Source organism: Opisthorchis viverrini, assembly GCF_000715545.1.
Source record: "Opisthorchis viverrini unplaced genomic scaffold opera_v5_1, whole genome shotgun sequence".
Classification (NCBI taxonomy): domain Eukaryota; kingdom Metazoa; phylum Platyhelminthes; class Trematoda; order Opisthorchiida; family Opisthorchiidae; genus Opisthorchis; species Opisthorchis viverrini.
In genome coordinates, this window is record NW_008751657.1 from 1,064,858 (window position 1) to 1,085,987 (window position 21,130).

Below are 21,130 nucleotides of genomic sequence, written 5' to 3' on the forward strand. Positions count from 1 at the left end.
AAATGTAGCTGGAACATCGGAAACCCTCTCGCAATACTCAAATTTCGACGTTTTTACTGAACGCGTAAATTTGTGAGAGAAATCTAATGCAAATCCTTGTCGTTCCTTCGCACAAATCCTAAAAACAAACGGTCGATTAACTAGCGTTTAAGGTTCGCTCGCAGTATTTCTTTTAGGAGTGCGTCCCAACTTATAACTTCGTTGCAATTTTTCATGACTCTCTAGGTAGTTGGTTGGACATTAAAATATATTATTTTTTGCGGCGTGGTTCACAAATTTCATGAAGCATGAGGATGCCTCATCCGGTTAGAAGAGAGATAACTATGATTTATTGTGCACTCCTCGACCAGAACGTCAGAAGTGCTTGTTTGCGTTGTGGACGTTTGTTAAGTCAGAGAGGCCGCGCCATTTCCATGTTTACTCGACACAAATGGCTTCACCCTGCATAAAATCCGTGCGCGTGCATCAGGTTTCTGAATTGCATGGCAAGTGTCGCAAGCTTCCAATAAAAAACTTGTGGCAAATTTTAGTTACCAGTTTTAGCCTTATCCACAGTGTGGTTATACGGGGAATGTTACACTTGAAATCTTGTGCCGGGAAACAGGGTTTGCGATGCGAGAAATTTTTCCGCCGTGCAAAATTTAACACAAATATCGGGTTGTCATTCACACACGGCGTTGCTATAAGCCGCAGGTGTCTTAAAAATTTCAGACCTACAAGAAAAAACGATTTTTCGCTTGCAAGTCGGAACTATCAATTGAAGAATTCCATTTTATTCAGGACGCTCGAATAAAAGCCGACATTCTCTCAGAAGCCCTGGAAGACGCCAGCAGAGGTAAGGAAGGGGCCTGGACGAATGTCGACTTCGATCCTCACTCCAGAACGATCACGCTCATCGCGTACCTCAACTAAGGCGGAATGTGGAATGCTTCACGCAGAACGGCTAAGCGAAAAGGGAATCAGGCTAGTTATGACTCTTGATCACATTCTGCTCCTCAGCTGCCGTGGAGAGGATCTTATGCGGATGTGTCGTTATTCAGAACTACTCCCAAAGATCGAGCGTAAATCCAAACATGGCCCTCTAGAGCCGCGAAAACTGGCCGGCAGCTAGACGCACACCCAATATTTCTCTGGAAGGAGGAAAACATTAACATAAAGTTTTAACATTTGCCGGTAATTTTTCGGGCGTATGAGATCTTCCCAAACAGCCGCAGTTTTGTTGAAAGTTTTTTTAAACCTACTCAATCCCCACGACACTCAAGGCCCGCGATATTCATATTTTAATGGCCGCTATGGTTCAGCACGTGAATGCGGAGGATAATGTTGTGGAGAATTTAGCTCGTCAGAGTTTTTGCACATTCAGTGCATTTCAAGTCGCTTTGAAAGAGTACCAGACGAAACATTTCGTTGTTTTCGTCCGCATAAACTCCAAAAAGAGCAGCAATTCGCTACTTTCGTATGAAAAAGCCTTCTACCGTTGCAGCAGACATCCCTGCAGACGAAGCCGAAGCCGTGGAATTCGTCGCACCTAGTAAGTTCATGGTTGATTGTGTGTACGTTGTAGCACACGTCGTACTGTTTGTCCGACAAGGTTCCACTTTCGCCGGTATCATGACTGCTTGAGGGTTACTTCCTACTACCTGGAGCACAACCATCCACGCAGCAAGTTTATTTTTGACAGGCTCCCCATCAACCGGCGACTGACAAATGATGAATTAAAGGAGTGTCTTACCCTTTTGAAATACGGTGCTCCGTCATCGGAGATTCGGTAGTACGTCGCCGACCACTTTGGAAAGGTATTCACCATCAAGGATGCGCGTAACTATGGCGTCAAATGTCGACCCCCATTGTTAAGTAGGTCGTTGGTTACCTTTTATTCGGTTTCTCAGATGACATGTCGTCCATCATAGTCAAGTTTCGAGAGTGCGGTCGCGTGGAATCGGAGGGTGGCAGATATAGTCACCTGTGCTTCTCTCGAACGCAGCAGATAGCACTCTTTGGACGTTTCCCGGACGTTGTAAACGTTTATGCTACACACTGTACTAACCGTCTTAAGTGAATAAATTTAGAGCCCCTGACGTTTGCCGTTAAGTTACAAGCTTTATGCATTCCTTGTGACGGATGGCATGGGTATCGGTCAACCCGTAATGTATGACTTTGTCGAATCGAGCAGTTTGCGCCATTGCGCAAGCTGTTCAGCTTGTTCAAGGATAAAACGGGTGGACAATATGCAGTCAAAACGTTCGTCATGGACAGAATGACTTCGCAGATGCGAGCTGACAAAGTTGTATTTGGCTGCGATATAATGCTTTGCTATTTTCACGCACGGCAAGCCATCCGGAAGCACGTACGTTTGATTGCTTTGGTGTAATTTTGCAGACAATTTCCAACCGCAGTCGGCACATATTCCACCGCATGGCTCACTTTGATAATGCAGCTGAGTAAGTGACTGTGCACCAAACACTAATCGCGTAGATTTCGCCACGAGTTGCAAATCCAGAGGAGAACAGATCCCAGTTTTGTCTCTTATTTGGCTGCCCATTTGAAGCCCGTTTCTGGTAATAGTCAGTTTGTGGTACAAGCCCCCAAATGTTCTCAGACAGTCAACACCACGGCCGGAACATGCAAATACATATTTTACCAATCAATGTGGCTACCTTGTGTACACCTATTTTCAATATTCAGAGGCCACTCGTTCCCATGCGGTAAGTTGATTGATTGAACATGCAGTGTCTAGGTCAATTTCTAATCCATCAACGGTGGCTTGCCGAATACAACCAACCGGAGGCAGTAGTACCTTTACCTCTGGTTCCAAAGCCAGAGCCATCACCAATAGAGCATTCGCACAAGCAGCTTGAGCGGTTGGTTGACAAACTGAAGCTGCTGGAACCGCGTAGGTCTGCCGGGTGCATGAAGCGTCACGGTGATTCTAGGGCAGAGGCTTGAAACAAGTAGTCGCATCTTGACAGACCACCTGGTCCCAATTCTACGGCCAACCCGATGGCGGCTGTGAGCTCGTGCTCATATAAGCACTCTTAATTAGAAAGCCGCGAGCTTAGATTACAGTTTCCGCTCCACGGCCGTAAACCCCTTGACTACCGTGGAGTTGATATTCGGGGTGTAATAAGCCTCACGGTAATACAGTTTCTAGCATATGTGAAATTATCCTTCCTCTGCCCATAAACGTGTGATAAAGACGCAGAGGTGAGCCCTACACTCAAGTCAAAAGTTCTAAGGTCACAAGTTCAGCTGAACAGAAGCAAGCAGCGTTGATCTTGACGCCAAAGGCTTACACAAGAGCTCAGCAACAACCAAAAATCTGAAACTATCAGCCTCCGTCAAAAGTGGTCTGCTGAATGTAGACTGAGTCATCATATATGTTCCTGGGGGTCAAAGCCACAAATCTCACAACAATGTACCCAAATATTCTATATACGACCAGTTGGCCACGCTGGTTGCAGGGGGCCTGAGAGACCACACAAAATCAAAAACAGAGGGAACGCGGTCAGGTGAGCCCTGTGAAGTTCGCTCAACATAAAACGCCTTGCTGGATCCATTGTACAGTCCTCTGTGAAATCTAGTCCCTTGGGAGAGCCAGTAAGATTGATACTTCTAATAGGCAGCGTCCAAAACCTGAGCAACACATCAGGGACTCACAGAGATATCTCTCTGCCCAAACAGCTCGGAAACGTTCAAGAACCAAACAGACGAATTTACAATCGGCGTCCCGGATTAGCAGCGACTCCAAGTGTCCAGAAGGTAGTGTTACACGGGCAACAAGCAGAAGTTATGAAATGCTTTGACCGCGGATGAAGGATTTCGCTCTCCAAAGGCGAATATATGAGCAAAGAGGTCTCTCAGGGAGCGAATCCTTAACAATAAGACAGTGGTTTTCAAAATCCATGAGGTGAGAAGCGAAAGATTACGCCGTGGGGATCTCTCTTCAAGCCTTCTACCCAGATCCATTGCGCACAGTTGTTAACTCTGCTATCCACCCGACAGTATTCTGCGATATCACTTCTTTACGTTGTTGTGATGCACTCTGGATTCAAATACTGTTGTGTGGGACTGAGTCTCCGTTCACAGCGGTCTACTGCTGCCCATCATGTCCAACGAAAATGACCAGCTCCAAATACAAACACTTGAGCAACTCTCCTCCAGCGACCAGTCTACGCAACTCTACCTGGTAGGTGATTCCAGCACACAAAGAGTCTCCCAAATTAAGTTCTGGCGCGTGCGGTCTGGTGGACTGTTTGCATCGGCACTGGTCAAAGTCATTTAACATAGCGCTTGAACTCAGCATGTCACCGCACTTATTAGATGACGTGCAGGATGAATAAAATCCCCACTGGGTTTGGTCATCCTCAACGAAAGCTTCCTCCTTTTTGAAGTGTCACTTGAGACCCCACTGCGACATAATGTAGTAATCGATTTCAGCACTTACATCAATGTAATTGCTGCACGCCGATATTTGATCTCATTTGCCACTGAGAAGGGAACCGGGATTCTCGAGTGAGGGTTTGAGACTTCTGCAGAGAAGACTTTTTGGTGGTGCATGTATTCCTTGGCCAATTTTAACTTGGAACCATAGCCCAGAAAAGTCAAAATGCCAAATTGGCGTTCATCCCAAAAAAGCCAACGTGTACTTGAACAGACCAAAGTTCACCCGAAAATATGCGGCGTTTGTTGAAAACGAGGTCCCAGTTATTATTCGAATGGATAACTACAGAATACACAGAAGATGGGCCGGCCTGTCGCAAGTTGCGGAACCGTTGTAAATCAGAAATGCGTATATACGGACAGAGATCACAATATTAGGGCTCCCCGGAAACAAGTTAGGTATTTTGGTAACATGAGACACTGCCGAAGTAAGCCAACTGCTTTCGCATTGAGCGGTAGGAACGGAGAGCCCACGATCAATTCATTATTGGTATCTGAAATACATGGATAGCAGTACGCAGCCCTCCTTCTTGTTTCAGCGACCTCGTCACATACAATCTTGTCAAAACCGCAATACGATCCGCCGTTAACCCACTTGGCATTCATGGAGAACGTTTGTCATCCGTTGCTTAGGACCAACCTTTTAGGCGCTTCGGGGACAAACGAGGTCATTCCAAGGATCCCGAAGAAAAATTCGATCACACTGACAAAGCATCTCTGCCCAGTGTTTTGTCACCCGCTTTACAGAGGCAAGCTTCCTTGGTTCAGAAGCTAGCAGTGACCAAGCCAATCTGCAAAACTGGTGAATGCCTTTTGCCCGACTGACGCAGGCTTAGCAGCCTCGCCGGCACACCGCGCGAGGCAATGGAATGCATTCTAACGCAATTCAGTATCGGCAGCTTGATATAATAGCGAAACGGATTCATCAGAAACCGTTCTTGCGTTACGAATATTATCGTATTTGTGGACAGCTTAACCAAACTAAGGACCAAAGTCCCACATTGGATGCCATAATGTTGACTTATCGAAAGCACTCAATCGACCACACATCCCCGCTTCATAAACCGGAGCCCTACGGGCTTCAAAAAGAAATTTTATTCCGGATTAGGGCACTTCTATCGGATGGAGCATCCTGAGTTAATGTAGGTTTTTTACAGGACCGGCCCTTATTGAAGTTCCTCAAGGATTGGTTTTGAGACCAACTCACTTTATGATCTACATCAACGACCTTTCATACTTTCTTCCAAGCTATTGTCTACTTTCTGAGGACGACTCAAAACCCTGGGTTTTCAGCGCTGGCACCCCATGAATAAAGGTAGATTGGCACTTTTCTCTGAGCGACGAAAAGTGCGTCAATATGCCGTTCAGCGAACGTCCTCGTGTTTGGTGGAACAGGAGACATTACGGTCATCGACACCAAAATGGATTTTGGTACCTGACTCTCTTCGAACATGTCCTCCCCAATGCGACATAATTAACTGGTTCAAAGACATTCGTTGTCTTACGAATGATTCGGCGCGCATTCCCCGTATTGCTTACCTTGAACACCAGGACTCTGTAGAGCCTATGTTAGACCACCCATTAAATTTGGCGAACAAGATGTCTAATCCGGGCTCAAGGAAGACGGAATCACGTTAAGCGCATCCAACGAACTGTTACAAAATTGCTGCTGGCCTCAAATTACTTTATTGATAAACGCATCTTACGATGCTGCACAACATTTCCATGGATCGTCACCGTCTTCGAAACCTTATAATTACGTGCCTCGTTTAAACAAGTTTCTGCCAAAAGGTTTTCAACGTTGATTAAGGCAATACACGGTGAGGCCATTCTTTTATGAGGATACGATCTTCCCATTTAGAATAGTTGTTCAGTGCAATAGCGCAAAGGAAGACCAAAGAAAAAAGCGCAAAACAATTTATTTTGAATACGTCATATATAGTGTATTTAGTGAGTGTCTTTTAGAATTTTCACTCTCCCATAAATTGTTTTCATCGTCGTAAATTGCCTGGATATATGCCATTTCAAGGGCTACCTCAGTCCAGCAACAAAGGCATCCGGAAAATGTTGCTTGTATCTTGTTTTGTGTTCCTTCCATTGCAGAAGGCGGAGTATTTTGCCTACCACAGGGTAGTGACTGTTTTCTGGGAGAGGACATGCTGTTGAAGGGAGTGTTTTCAACCGTGCAGTCGCTCTTCTCGTCGGGGTGGGATGCGTCGAATAGGCAATAATGGTATGAAAAGGCCCGTTGGATGTTAAGGATTAGGTAGTGTTTGATAAAGCTGAACATTTAGGATAAGTGTGGAGGCAAGAACGTCAAGGGGATGAAATACGGGTGCTCAGGACCCTCCGAGCACTTACTGGACAAGGGTGTGAGTGGTGGCACTGTGGCAATGTATGTTACTTGGATGTGCGTTGAAGAAAATTTGTTTCTGGGCAACGGGATACAACAAACCTTGCAGTCACCAGCTAGATCACCAACCACGTCATCAGCGACAGCTCGCATCAAGAGTGAAGATCTTGACATCTCATCTGTTCCGAATTTGCGGACATGCCTGTGGAAGTGAAGATGAGTTTCAATTCTTTGACATGAACTTCCAGTTGGACAGAAACCAAACCTTTGTGACACACGCGGGGGCTTAAAATAGCGGGACTTCCAGTTAGAAACCAAACCTTTGTGACACACGCGGGGGCTTAAAATAGCGGGCGGCTTCGAACGTGTCACGTGTGTCTGGAACATATATATATATATATATATATATATATATATATATATATATATATATATATATATATATATATATATATATATATATATATATATATATATATATATATATATATATATATATATATATATATATATATATATATATATATATATATATATATATATATATATATATATATATATATATATATATATATATATATATATATATATATATATATATATATATATATATATATATATATATATATATATATATATATATATATATATATATATATATATATATATATATATATATATATATATATATATATATATATATATATATATATATATATATATATATATATATATATATATATATATATATATATATATATATATATATATATATATATATATATATATATATATATATATATGCCCCAATTTGAAGTACACCGAACTACATCCCTTCGTATAAGACACCTAGTTCAAACCGTCTCCAAACCAAACAGGCACATCTTTGTAAAAACCCTGGATAAGTAATATGTGAATTGATAGATGTGTGTCAACAAAACTCAATTTAAAACGAGATCACCATGTCAATATTATAAAGCTGCGTGGTAAGGCAAGCAAGAAAATCAGTGAACGATGACGGCTCATCACGTTGCAGCCAATGGACTTTGATAAATCCCAGTGGTTTAGGCGGAAACACCCGTCGAAATTACCGCGGCTTCAACCTTATCGGTACACATCGATGGACCTCGTCCTGACCGCCTGACTGCCTCATTCCTAGTTACACAGATTTCCAAGGTCCTTCAAGGCCAAAAATCGCAACAGCGCCGTGTTTTGTCATCTGCAGCCTCTTTCAAAACTCGGAAGTCTGAAAGGAAACCGAGGCAAAATGTCTAAAGCAAGGCTCTCGATAAGTTTCTGTTTTCAACCAATATGATGATGTTTGGAATGACTGAGCATTCAGCGTTCCAAAAAGTTTCAGTAAATGATTCAACGTTTCTTTTTTGACACAAAAGCTTTGTCAGGATAAGTCACTAACTAACCACGTTGCCTTGATTTTAGTCCTGTCAGAGAACCAATTCATGGCTAATCAAATCCCCTCCGAAAAGTGTTCTTTCCCGCGACAAAGAGCCAACAGTAAACTCTCAAAAACGAATGTTTTCAGAAACAACTTCGTCAACAAGCGTTTTATCACTCAATCATTCCAACCGCAAAACGCACGCTCAAGAACATCTCAAACTCCCGAGATATTTTCGTCTTCGGAGTGCATGTGTCGTCGTATGCACAAACCGTGTTTATGAAGGTTATATCTTTCAAGACCTAGCTCTATAAAGGGCCTGAGACATGAGATAATGTCTGTATCTTTTTTCAAATTGTTACTCCTAAGATGTTTTTATTCCGACATACTTTGGAAGGAGTCATTTAATCTCGCCCTCGATAAATTTAGTCGAGATGATGTTTATTCACAGTGCACCCGAAAAGTCCGGAGTATCAATGCAACGTTGTGTTTACACCAGTTATTCTGTTTTCTGTAAACTGTAAAGTGTATCACAATCATTATCTGTGATGCGGACAATATGAAAACGGGCATGCATTTGGTACCCAACACATATACGAACCCAAGGCAATCTCAAAACAGAGTCCCGATTTGGTGCGACTTGTACTGGGGTTGAGTTGGACGGTTTTGAGGAGGACGATGTGGCTGTTGATTTTACTAAGCCACTTGACATCTATATCGGAAAGCAGAAGTGGAGTGGAGTTAAATTTGGGCCATAAATGAGGAGACTTGGCACCGCACACCAATATGTATAACCCTTTTTCCACCTTTTGTGGTCACATCTCGAGCTAGCACCTCATAGTTTGTATGTGGCCTTGAAATTCTGAACCGCTTTTGTGCCATGTTCATTGGATGAGCGTTGTGTCACCTTACAGCTGGTTGTTCGAAGTAAGACGTAATCACGAACTTTCCCACTTGATGATTATTGCAAACCATCTTGAGTGATCCTGATAGTGTGTAAATGTGATACTCTTGCGCAGAATGATCAGCATGTATATTTGATGTCATTTGGACATCTACGTTCGTGCAACCTGGCCGAAGGCACCTTGAGAGGGCCCTATAGTCGTTGTTGTTTTGTTCAAGGTAACTCTTCTACAAATGTGTATTAGGTGAGAAATATTTCCTCATATATGAAATGCCCCGTGTAGATAACAGAAAAATGACCACTGGATAGTGGCATGTTACATTTTCGGTGACGTTGTATCGCAATATAATTTATTCGTACGTCGTATGAATTAACAGCTCAAACGGCAATCCGTCTGAGGTCACAGCATCAACACGGAGATGAGTACAATCTATGCTAACTCTGGGTCAGAAATTAGTTCTGTTCCAATCACTCCGCCACCACACGAGGTCTGCCATATTCGGTAGAGTTTAAAGTTTGTGACTCCTGCTCTACCATTAGGCTGCGGCCCGCTTGATAAGCACAAGGAAAATGGTCGAATGTGGTGTGCAAATACCGCATACACATCTTCGACATACGCGATCTGTGGCTGTCCCTAATATGAACCAGGCACCTCAACGCAGGGCATCCAAGGCCTGCTTGCCTAACGGCGCAGACGATAATAAAACATTTTTCAGGTACTTTAATTTACAGTAGGAGACTTTGCAACACCAAAAGCCGTGATTAGCTAGTCTTTCGTCTCGCTCGTTCGCCGTTTTCCGTCCTCTAGATATACTTCTCAAAATGACATGGCCTGTGGTCGTTTGACACTATAAGCAAGAAAAATTGGCCTGGAGAACCACTTCGTTGAAAGCCCCACCCAGAGTAGCACGGGGCATCACCATCGCTTCTGCACGAATGCATCCACCAACTTGCGAATCCGTGTTTTATACCGCAGCCTCAATTCCGTATGGGCCACGTAACACGATGCCACCAATTATTTGTTCAGGTTTGGCTCGTACATGGATCGACTCTGTTTGGGGTGTACGCAAAATACACTCACCAATTACAAATGTCTGGGCATAAAAAAATATAGTTTGTGAGAAATATTTTCCGGTTTTCCGGAAGCAAACTTCGCTTCCGACCAAATGTTTTTCTGGGCAACAGAAAAATTTGCGGTCCAATTACCGTGACTTAAGCAGCCGTCGACGCTCATCTACAAGCTGTTATCCGCGTTTTCTATAGACATAATGGTTATAATACAATTTGTTGCACCAGGTACATCTGTGGTATGGAGGGTTGCCAAACCGATGTAAGTTGTTATTCATTGTTTACTGCCCAGAGGCGCTATTCGAGCTCAACGCCAATGATGCATGGTGTTCGTAGGCGTTAATCTTTTACTCCATGCATACCACGACGGGTTTCCTCAAAGCACTGCTACTTTCTTAAAGTTACAAGGTCGGATCTGGTTGCATGAAACTATCAGGTGTAATCAAATTCATATATTGGCAAAATGCACAAATTTGCACACTGATTTGGTTTTGTTAAAGACCCACCTGGAATCCAACTGAATCTCTCGTTTTTGATGTCTCCAGGCAACCGAGCGTGCTGCGCCAGGCTGCCTCGAGTTTCAGTTGGTACAATGTTCGAGACATCACGATGCAGGTACATCCGTAATACACAAATCATAAGGTTGCTGAAAATTTTTCGACAGCCCACGACCGGTTTCTCCCTTCTTGGTGCTCAATAAGTAGGCGAGGTCCCCGAGATTCTGTCAACCTTATGTTCCACTTGAAGCCAAATTGCACGAAATTAGCGGAATACATTCATTTGAAAACTAATTTGGTTTTGCGAGAGACTTACCTGGGACCTGGCTGAATCCCTCGTTTGTGATGTTCTCAACTTCATATGTATTTTGACAAATGCTTTCCTACTTTTGGTAAAAAACTGACAAGAATGTTGGGCTACACGTACACGTGTCACTGAAGTGTGTGTAGTGCACCATTTTCGTCATATTCTTCCAATGTTGCCCGATGCTAAGGGGTATCCACTATGTGAACAACGCAGTCTGTAGTGGAATATTGCATGCAGCCACGTTCTAAGTCTTGTCGGTGCTGAAACGACATTTGAAAAAGGCACAAAACAAATATGACCAGTTTAAACAGAAGTTGACTGAGATTTGCGGACCAAACAAATTTCGGCTTATGACGTCTGCCTACATAAATAGCAACTTTTGTGCAGATCTGTTAGCCAGTGTTCTAAAGAAAGCTGAAAATACCTGACACATGTCAAAACCGCGCCCCGTATTCGCACAAGGAAACTGGACTTTTGCAAGCTACCGATGGACCGAAGCAATCAGGCAATGGGTTTCAGAGTACAGGTGCAATTTTTCGAGTCCTACTTAGGCATCCCGGGGCCTCAGCGATGCTGGGAAATTATTCCAGACTTATTCCACCAGAAGTAGGATTGCTTCATGGACAATGAGATTTGGTGAACTGCGAAAATAGGAAAGTCGATTAGGACGGTTTTTGGTTTGGGCATATGCGCAACAAAGTGCAACATTTTGGCATAAAGTTTTACTCTAGCCGTAAAGGTTTTTGCAGCTAAGAGCACTGTGCAGCTAATGGCCCACACACTTCACATAAACAGTAAAATCCGTTCAAATTAAAGGAGTTAGCCCCTTGAAATTATCTTCATTAAAGAGATCTAATGCAAAATAGAACCCGTTAAAATCATCAGAAAACATCAGAAACAGCAATGATGCAGTCCCAAAATTAATGTCAAGTTGGCATTTGCCGTCAGGCAGCGAGAGCAGACAAAATTTAGCAAAACTGCTAACGAGTACCAGCGAAAGTAGTCAGAAACAGCGTCATAATTGGTTAGAAACTTTGGGTTCATGAAAGGTTCTAACAACGGACAAGATTCAGTGAACCGTTTGTCTGTTTCTTCCCAAGAAATTTTACAACCAATAAGTGGGTATGCGATAAGGTACAGAACGCGACACTTTGTGCCCTAATTACAAATATTAAGCTTGAGTGCGCAACATTCAAGCGGGTAACTTGTAACAGTTGAAACTCGACTGTATCTGCATGCACGTCTATCACATGAGCTTATGTTTCTCCCTCTCTCTCCCTATTGCAGGTACTATGGTCGAACCACCGCTAGCCCCGGACAGGAAACAGTAGCCGCTTGTACACCCCCTGACTGACCTTGACCTAGCTTTTGTACCCCTGACTTCCGGTTTCGGTTGAATACACGTGTATTGTTGCCACGCTCCGGTCTTCTTTCCTGTCTCGACCTGCTCGAATGTGTGTTGTGTGTACCGTGTGGATTCATTGGTACCAGTCCGTATATCTGCACATTTCAGAATCCACGTCTGCCGTCATTACATCTCGAACGTCGAATACCGCTGACTTCCTGATGTCCCACGCTACAAACTTAATACAAAAAAGTTATCCAGAAAAGTGACTCGTATTTGTGAAATCATCGAACAGACTTATGGACTGAACAGTGTACGAACAAAGTCGCATTAGAAAATCCGAGTGAAGTTAAACAATAAGGATATTCTGCATTACAAACAGAGAAAGAAATAAAAACAGAGTTTGAACACCCCAAGAAAGACAATATTTTAATATACCTGAATGCATTGTTACGCAGGAAGAATAAATTGTAGAGAAAATAAGTCTAAGTGAGAAAATATTACAATTTAATGCGGCTGTAAAAACGAATTGCTAGAATTATGTATTAATTGAAAGGAAAATGGAGGGATCTTTTCGATATTTTTATGGGGAATTGAAGGAAGTGAAGGGAAAGCATCATATCGTCACTGTTTGGAACTCCGATAATGGAGGCCACGGTCATCAAGCTTACCATACAGCCACTAATTGACAGTGGTATTTTCAACGTGAACCGTGTTTGCACGATAGAGCTACCCATCCATCGACAAAGCTTCCAGCCCAGATGATTAAAGCCCTACTAATATCCACCCTGTAAGTGTTTCTAAAAACTCAGCATTGGTTTTGATGAGCACCAATAATACAGAGTCGTACTGGATTTTGGAATGAACCTTAGGGGTCTTTGAATCAACTCTAAAGATCTTTACTAGCTTGGGGTTGGACGATTTCTGAATCTGTGAATGTCAGCGCCAGTAGGCATCCTACTGTTGAAGCCGACCTACTGATGGCGGTTTGGTGCGACTCCAACGAGATTAAGGAAGTTGAGTCGCCGTGGTCTTTAGAGGAAATCCAGGTTACCATAGGCACTAAACGATCAGTCATTGTGCTGGAGGGTCACTTTACCGCAATAGAGTCCTTCCTGATGGACAGTTTTATGACAATAATTTGAATCCCCATTATATGATTAACTGGAAGTCAATGAAGGTCATCAATAGGGGACTGCTATGAATTCGGACACCAGACCTGGAGCATCGCCTTCGGGATGTCATAGCATGTTCCTTCTCAAATGTTTTGTCTGTTTTAACGCCCCATTCGTGTCAGTCAGGTCTGCACCAATGGAAGTACATTTCGGACATTCAAACCACCAAAAAGATCAACATTACCGTTTAACCTTTGTTCGTCACAGTTCGGCCGTCTAAGAACTAGGGTGCTGTCATGTCACCGTGGGTGGGATTTCGAACGAAATTCTACCACACTGAGATCGGCCATCGCCCGAGTGTTTAGGCCTAAATCTAAATGTTCTGATTTTCAAATATTGAGAAAGCGTGATACTGGACATCGCAAACTAGAATCTTTCAATTTCTGGCTCTCACAAAACGGTTGTTGTGCTGTAGACTCTGGTGCCCGAAGATAGTAATGAACTCTTGTAAGGTTTGCCCGAGTGTTATAAATGGCTCTTGCCGATTATCTGTCCTGAATTCTTCCCCATCGGTGCGACCACCTCTTTATTATGGCTACATATGTGTATCTTGGACATCGTTATAAGGGAGTGTCTTACTTGCAGATTATGCGATAGCCGCAAGATTCTCGGGTAATAAAGTACCAGTTGACTATTTTCCAGGGTTGATGCTTGTGAGTTATGGGAAATACTCTCGAACGAATCACATACGTGCCACAGGAGAACAACGTAAAAAGCTCACCGTACCCATCGTAAGGCCTAGAAATCATATGCAACCATTTTCCGCAAGTACCATGCTTGTTATTCAATTGATCGCCACCACACACGGGCAGTGCGATATATCCTTTATCGTTTCCAGCACTTGTTAAATTGGTGATGTGTTAACCCAGAGGAATAAAATTACATAAAAAATGAAAACTTTCAGCCGTCAGTCGAGGTGCGCGCTGACTGCATTGTGCTCATCGTGAAAAACTTCGCTATTTCGGCATTCAACTGAGTCTAGTAGTTATGGAGTTCAGTTAATTGCGTCCCGAAAGTAGCTGAAGACAAGATTATTATATTAGAAGGGAAATGGTTTCACTTGTTCCAGCACTGAGTCACTTCGGCATTCATTACGCCATAGAGAATATGCATCAATTTTTCTGTCATCCCATCGAACACGACACGACGCAGCTCGCCAGTTGTGTGATATTTTGCCGTTTTGCCAATAACACAGCTTACCCGTGATACCTTAGCAAACTTTCACAAGATCACTGCAATTCAACATGGTAGATTTCCGGAAACCACCCGTTGGCTTATTTTTGCTTTTGATGGGAACTGAGCAGGCTTTTTTCAGCTTCAATGAATTTTGGGTGCCACGCCATGTCTAAGCACAAGCCACTTGCATTGACGGTCAGTCAGTCTACTGACTGGACTGTCCCGGGCTAGTGCGAGTTTAGAGATGTGAACCAACGCGTAGTCCGGTTCAAGTCTCCCACCTCCTTTCCAGCCTAAGGTGATATCTGGCGATAATAACCAACGTGTTGTCTGTTAAAGTATACGTAACAGATTCTTGGACATGCCGCCGCCCGAAGTCTGGGAGTGTAACGAATCTAGTAGATGATTCTTTTGCGACTTGAATGGAGAGTTAAAAATGGAATTCAGAATCAATTTAGATATTCGTATTAAATAGACTCAACGTCATCAAATCACTTGCTTAAGGAACAGGACCCTGGAGTGCTTCAATCCCTTTGATGCTCGTCTTGATCTTTCAAATTTCGTCATGGCATTTTCACGCATTCTGCCTTTGAACTGTGATGACGCCGGCAAACTGGCTACCAGAAGTCGCCTCATTCCATCAGTTGTTGATGGGGCGAAACAATAAAGGACTTATTATAATTTACACAACAGTGAGTTGATGAAAGTAACGCATTGAATTCGAGAAGCTATCATATTCACTTATGTCGGTTGGGACATTTCAAGCTACAAACTGATATTGTGCTGCACAACATGATAAGCTTCTGGCAGTTCCCCTGGTACTGAGCTAGCTGGTTTCGGCAGGTTTATTTCGACACAGCGATCCTAAAACGCGTAGCCATGGATCTAACATCGCTTTGCGAATCTTTCCACCCCAGATAGGCCAGGGCAAGTGTGGGTGTCTTCTGATACCGGTCTTTACGACCCTTCAGAATCATGACTTCTGGAAGTGGCAAGGAAAGCTGAGTATACTGTGGGCATGCAGACGTAACGTATGTTTGGAGTAAAGCCGATCGATCAAGACTATCGATAACACATACATGACTATTTATTCTCTCATTGCACAACCCCTACATGGTTGTGGAATGTCACTGTAGAACTGCCACTTATCGAAACCAACTCGACTGGTTCTCAAGAAAGCTTGGTCTCTCGTTCAATTTTCAATAGGATATGACCCATAGTTGGCAAGTTTCTAGCATGCAGTGATAACTGAACTTGAAGGAATCACTCACATGCAGTGCCACATTCAACAAACAAACTGCCTTCGTCGCTTTCATTTATTTTGAAGTGCTTCAAGAACGTGAAATTTCAAAAACTTGACAGTGAGTTGGGTTACACGATAATCCTTGTACACAACAACAATTGGAAACCTGCTTGGCCTCGTGATTCGGACTTTTATGGATAAGCTGAATTACCTACAGTGAGTTACCTCAATGCCCTGAAACTCGTGATGATATAGACATCGAGGAGGTCCGCTTGACACACGGATGGACAATACAATCTGAGTGGTGGGATATTGTACTTCGTACAGAAGACCGTGGCAAATAGTCTTGAATGTGGCCTAATCAAAATATCCGCGGGGCCGATTCTAGCAAATTGGTTGGTCGGTACACGCGATGATATATTTTGGAAGCAACCCACTTGAAGGGTCTGACCTACATGGACCAGCAAAGAAGAAAGATGGATTCCTGGGTCTCGTAGTGATTTAGAGTTTCAGCACAGAATAGGTTCGAATGGTGCGTAGTTACGTAAGTATTGGGAGCAAGCAGGATGAAAGGGGAAGCGATGAAACCAAAAACGTCAGCAATGACAACCAAGCCAAATTCTAACGGGCGTGAAACGATGGAGAGCGACAGACTTCTGCAGCTCAACAACTTCGACGGAAGTTGCGATGTTTGGTCTGGACCATGGAGTACTTTTCACTCTACAGCAAAGTAACGTCGTACACTGTCGATGCGATAACGTAATTCGTTGCAAGAGGCTGGTGTTGGTTCGAAAATGGAAAAAGCCGAGAACAACCGGTATAACGCCCATCGACGAGTATTCAAATTCATTTACTCAATCAGCTAGTGAGACATTTATTATCTCGATGTCAATTAAAGTCTCCCAAACTGTGCTTCAAAAAGTTGGGTGACAACGGTGTCCTCAAATTTATTTGAGACGCGTTTCACCAATTGGGCATCGGAATTATGTTTCAGTTAGTTCGGAACCACCAAAATGCAGCGTAAATGCATTCATATCTTGATGCATCGAAAACCCTAGTGATCAGGCCATCCGCATGACAGAAACGATATATGAACCGAGCACCAAAAATACAGCACAAAATATACCACGTTTTTCACTAATTCAGCTAACAATTGACCCAACTTTCTGATGGAGAAAGAACAACTTTTGTGGTTAAATAATAAAACTCTCTCGAATTATTCCAAAAATAACATTACCGCCATCAGGGAACCCAGGAAGCTCTCTGAGTGACATCCACAAAAATACGGTTGAAGTTTAATTGCGCATCACAAAGACAGTTCAGACCAATTATATTTAATTGAGGATAATGTAAGATGATGATCTTAGAGTCTCGAAAATAGCCCAAGAGCTGCTACGTTTTTATACAAAAGCTTGCATCCAGTGCGCCATGAATCCCCAGAAATTTAGGATGAACGTCTAAGGTTTGTCGTAACCTTGAGACCGAATTACACAACGGTGGTTTTCCTCTCACATTTTCGTTGAAACCGGAAATTGAGGTTTCCTATTTGTACAAGAAAGAAAAATCCAGAGACAAGTCACTCTGAGGGACACGAGCGAAAATGCCAACTCTATCAGCGCTCCGGCATTAGTTCGCATTCTACCTAATCAAAATTTGCTTGAACTATTTTCGGACTGGTCGCGCTGCTATTTATTATGGGAATGGATTTATACTCTGACAGGTCCTACAGATATTGACAGGACACCAATTAAGACCCGCAGTTGATTGATGCCGCATTTGCTCTCGTCTCTGAAGTATATCTTAAAAAGGTTTTGTGCACAGCCTATTATCGAATAACTGCATACTCTGTCCAGCCTTTGGAAACCTCTTGTGTCAATCTCACTTTCTTGGTGGAATGAAACAAGCAGCACATGCAAAATCGGTGAAAGTAGTCTGCTCGTTGAGTGAGGTCACAGTTCAGGCAATGCAACATGTGGAGTTGCGGCCCTCAGGAAGGCTTGGCGGTAAGGTTAGGACTACCCGAGGCATAATACTAGGCTTCTCACTCTTAACAGTGAGGCGACATCGAAAATATTATGAAGTCAGGAATATGCTTACTGTGATCATTTTCAGTTACAACCCGCATACGAGCTGCCCGACCAATTTAGTTCCATAGTATAGCTCTGTCTATCTGAGGAACATTTGATACTTCCTCACGGCAAAAGGGGCTACAGAACAAGATCTCTCAAGAAGAGCTACGATGGTCAAATTCTGGTTTTGATCCCGAACAAATTACATCACCCTCCGTCTCAGCCTAGTTCTGAAGAGATTCGATGAACTGTTAAAATTCGACTCCGACTGAATCACCATCATTCAAATCAATTCTTGTGATGCGTCCATTTCGCCAAAAACGTAAAACGTCCATCCAGGAACGGATGGTCTACAACTTTTGAACGACCTAACCTTCTGATAGATTGCATAATGGATGGCCATGTTAATCTTTTCGGAACTATAGCAAAGGAGGTACATCAACACGTGATTATCGCCAGTCTAACAACGACATAAAGCTGAAATATGTTTGCGGATTTCCAACATATAAACATTCATTTCTACTTTCGGTAACGTGGTTGCGCGCGCCATGATCAGTGACCTAAAACAACCGCAGTTCGATCCCTGGTAATGCGACTTTTTCAGACCGACCATGGGTGAAGAATTTATTTCGCCTCAACTAATTTTTTCGAAGAAATGCATGAACTACGTGGCGACTAGATGAGAAATCCCTCCTATTCATCGACAGAAGATTCTCCAACGAGGGACTTTGCTTCAGATACGTCAATCTGTTATTCTCTATTGCTACAATTCTGTCTCAAACCCTTTATAATATCCCGCTTTTCAAATTAGCTCTATCTGAGTTTCTACCTGTATACCTGCTGAACCTTATACTGCCAGTAAAGCTCCATTGAAGAGGTGCCCGCCTAGTGAAGGAATATACGAAGAACGGGAATCAAGTTCAGCGACTTCATCAATTATTACTGAACACAGTATCGAGTCCAAAGTCCGGAACGTGTGGGAATGGCTGACAACATGGGGAATTCGAATTGGGATTTCGTCATGCAAGTAAAGTCAGTCTATGCTAAACAGCTGAGCAGCACTATATACTCCTTTAGTTCTCTTTGAGAACCACCAGGACAGCGCGTCAGAATATGAAATGGCACTCTACTTCGCGTTCAAATCACCTTGGCGTGAATGAGTAGATGTCAACGATCCACGCATTATTAGAGATTTGAGTACTGTTGATTGTGTACACGATCAGAGGGGAAACGCACTAAAGCCCAGCGAGCTTTACATCCGGAAGGTTTAGCTACAAACCGGGTAAATGGAATAATAACAGTGGGAAAGGGCTAGAAACGTCAAGCAATGAGGTATGGGGGTTTTGTATATTGAGTCAAGCAGTACTGGGTCCAGAAAGGCCATTTGTGAAGAATTTGGAAAACAAAAATCCTACCACATCTCTACAACTAACCGGGAAAACGCAAAGCTCACGGGACAAACACTTCGGGGTTGAAGGCAAAAAGCAATCAACAGATTTGAGAAGGTTAAACAGCGGTTAACAGTTGGGTCAGATTAAAGAACATAATACAGCCGTAACAATAAACAAAAGGACGGAAAAGTTCGTAATGGTGATTCCGAAAAGCAAGAAACTAGAAGCTACCATTAATTCGAAGTGTCCAGGTTGTATGTTCACCGTGTCACTTTTAATGCACAGCATTTTGCCAAGCATCGGTACAGTGCACCTCTTTTGCTACCTGTTTCCACGAACCCCTCAACGGTCTGTGCTTCGGACGATAGTCAACCTTTATTGCTCGGACAACAGGTGTCGCATTAACCCTAAGTATGTTCACAACCCGGATTAGATACACATGAATCATTATTCCGACTACTTCCGACAATCAGACAGAAACGAAAACTTAGGTCAAACTGAGAAACAGCAGCTGTCAGAGGGAGGTACACTTTTTACTCCATGTGGTCTATATCCATAAGATAGGGATCACTCTTTTGCCGCAAGGAGAGCACCAACTTGACAAAACTAGAGCAGTTGCGTCCACACGAATCTTGTTTGGACAGCACTTCTGCCCATGTACAGTTACACCAAAGAAAAAAGCACTGAACGCGAGTTTCGCTGTAAAGAGAGCCCATCAGCAGTTCATATCCTCAGCTGTATCAGAAGTTGAACTCCGGACGTATGAAATATGAGGCCGATGTATATAACTAATCCATCAGCGAACTAAAGACGCACCGAAATTATCACGTCTGAACGGCTAAATGTGATCACATTTGACGAATTTTCAGTTTGTTCCTGTAACCGTCCTAATCCACCTTTTAAGTATCGCTACGGACACTTGAGGTCTGTTGGACATCTCTAGGCAAATACTGCAATCGAAGTGTTCAGTAGGATACAAGCTACCGTGTGACTACCTAGTTGAGAAGTCCTGAGGGGTAAGTCAATCGATGGATGCAACCAGACGAGCTCTAATGAGGTCGAATATGCTTTTCCCATTTAGTATGAACTAACAGGCACAAGTCCACCAGGTGCTCTTCAAAAAGGGTAAATCTGAATTGTATAGATTCCACAGCTTTCCAGGACAAATTTGGAACACTCCCACAAGGTTTTGGCGGGCATTCAGTTGTAATTACTCTCTTTCGTTGCTTTTAGCCTTACATAACTTGAATCGATTATGTGCTACGAACGTCATGTGATCGTCTGATTCGGTAGCCAGTTCAAATGACGCGGTTATGCCACCCGCATGTTTGGGTCTCAGGGCTTAAACGATGTCTCAGTTTATCCGCTATAAAACATTGAGCAGGATACATTGGTCCCAGCTCTCCCACCGACAAGTAGGAGAGCGTGGGAGATACAGCCAAGTATTGGAGGCGATGGCACACTCAGTTAGTTCGGGGACTAAGTAGCTACGCACTGAAGGGGATAGCATGCATAGTACATGTCCCAACCAGGGCAACTTACGAAGTGAGTAAATCATTGGTCGTTTCTTCTCCCTAAAACCATCTAGCGTATCCCAAAATTGTTAATCTGATACTCTTACCCGACCAATGCTTCGGAGACACCCAGGCGAGTAGAGACAATGTTTCTGATTCATAAGGCAGAAAGGGTTACACCTTGACAAACAAACTGACGTCACGCCGCCGCCATTGGTTTGGAAAAATCTGTACTGGCCTTTCGGCCTTCTC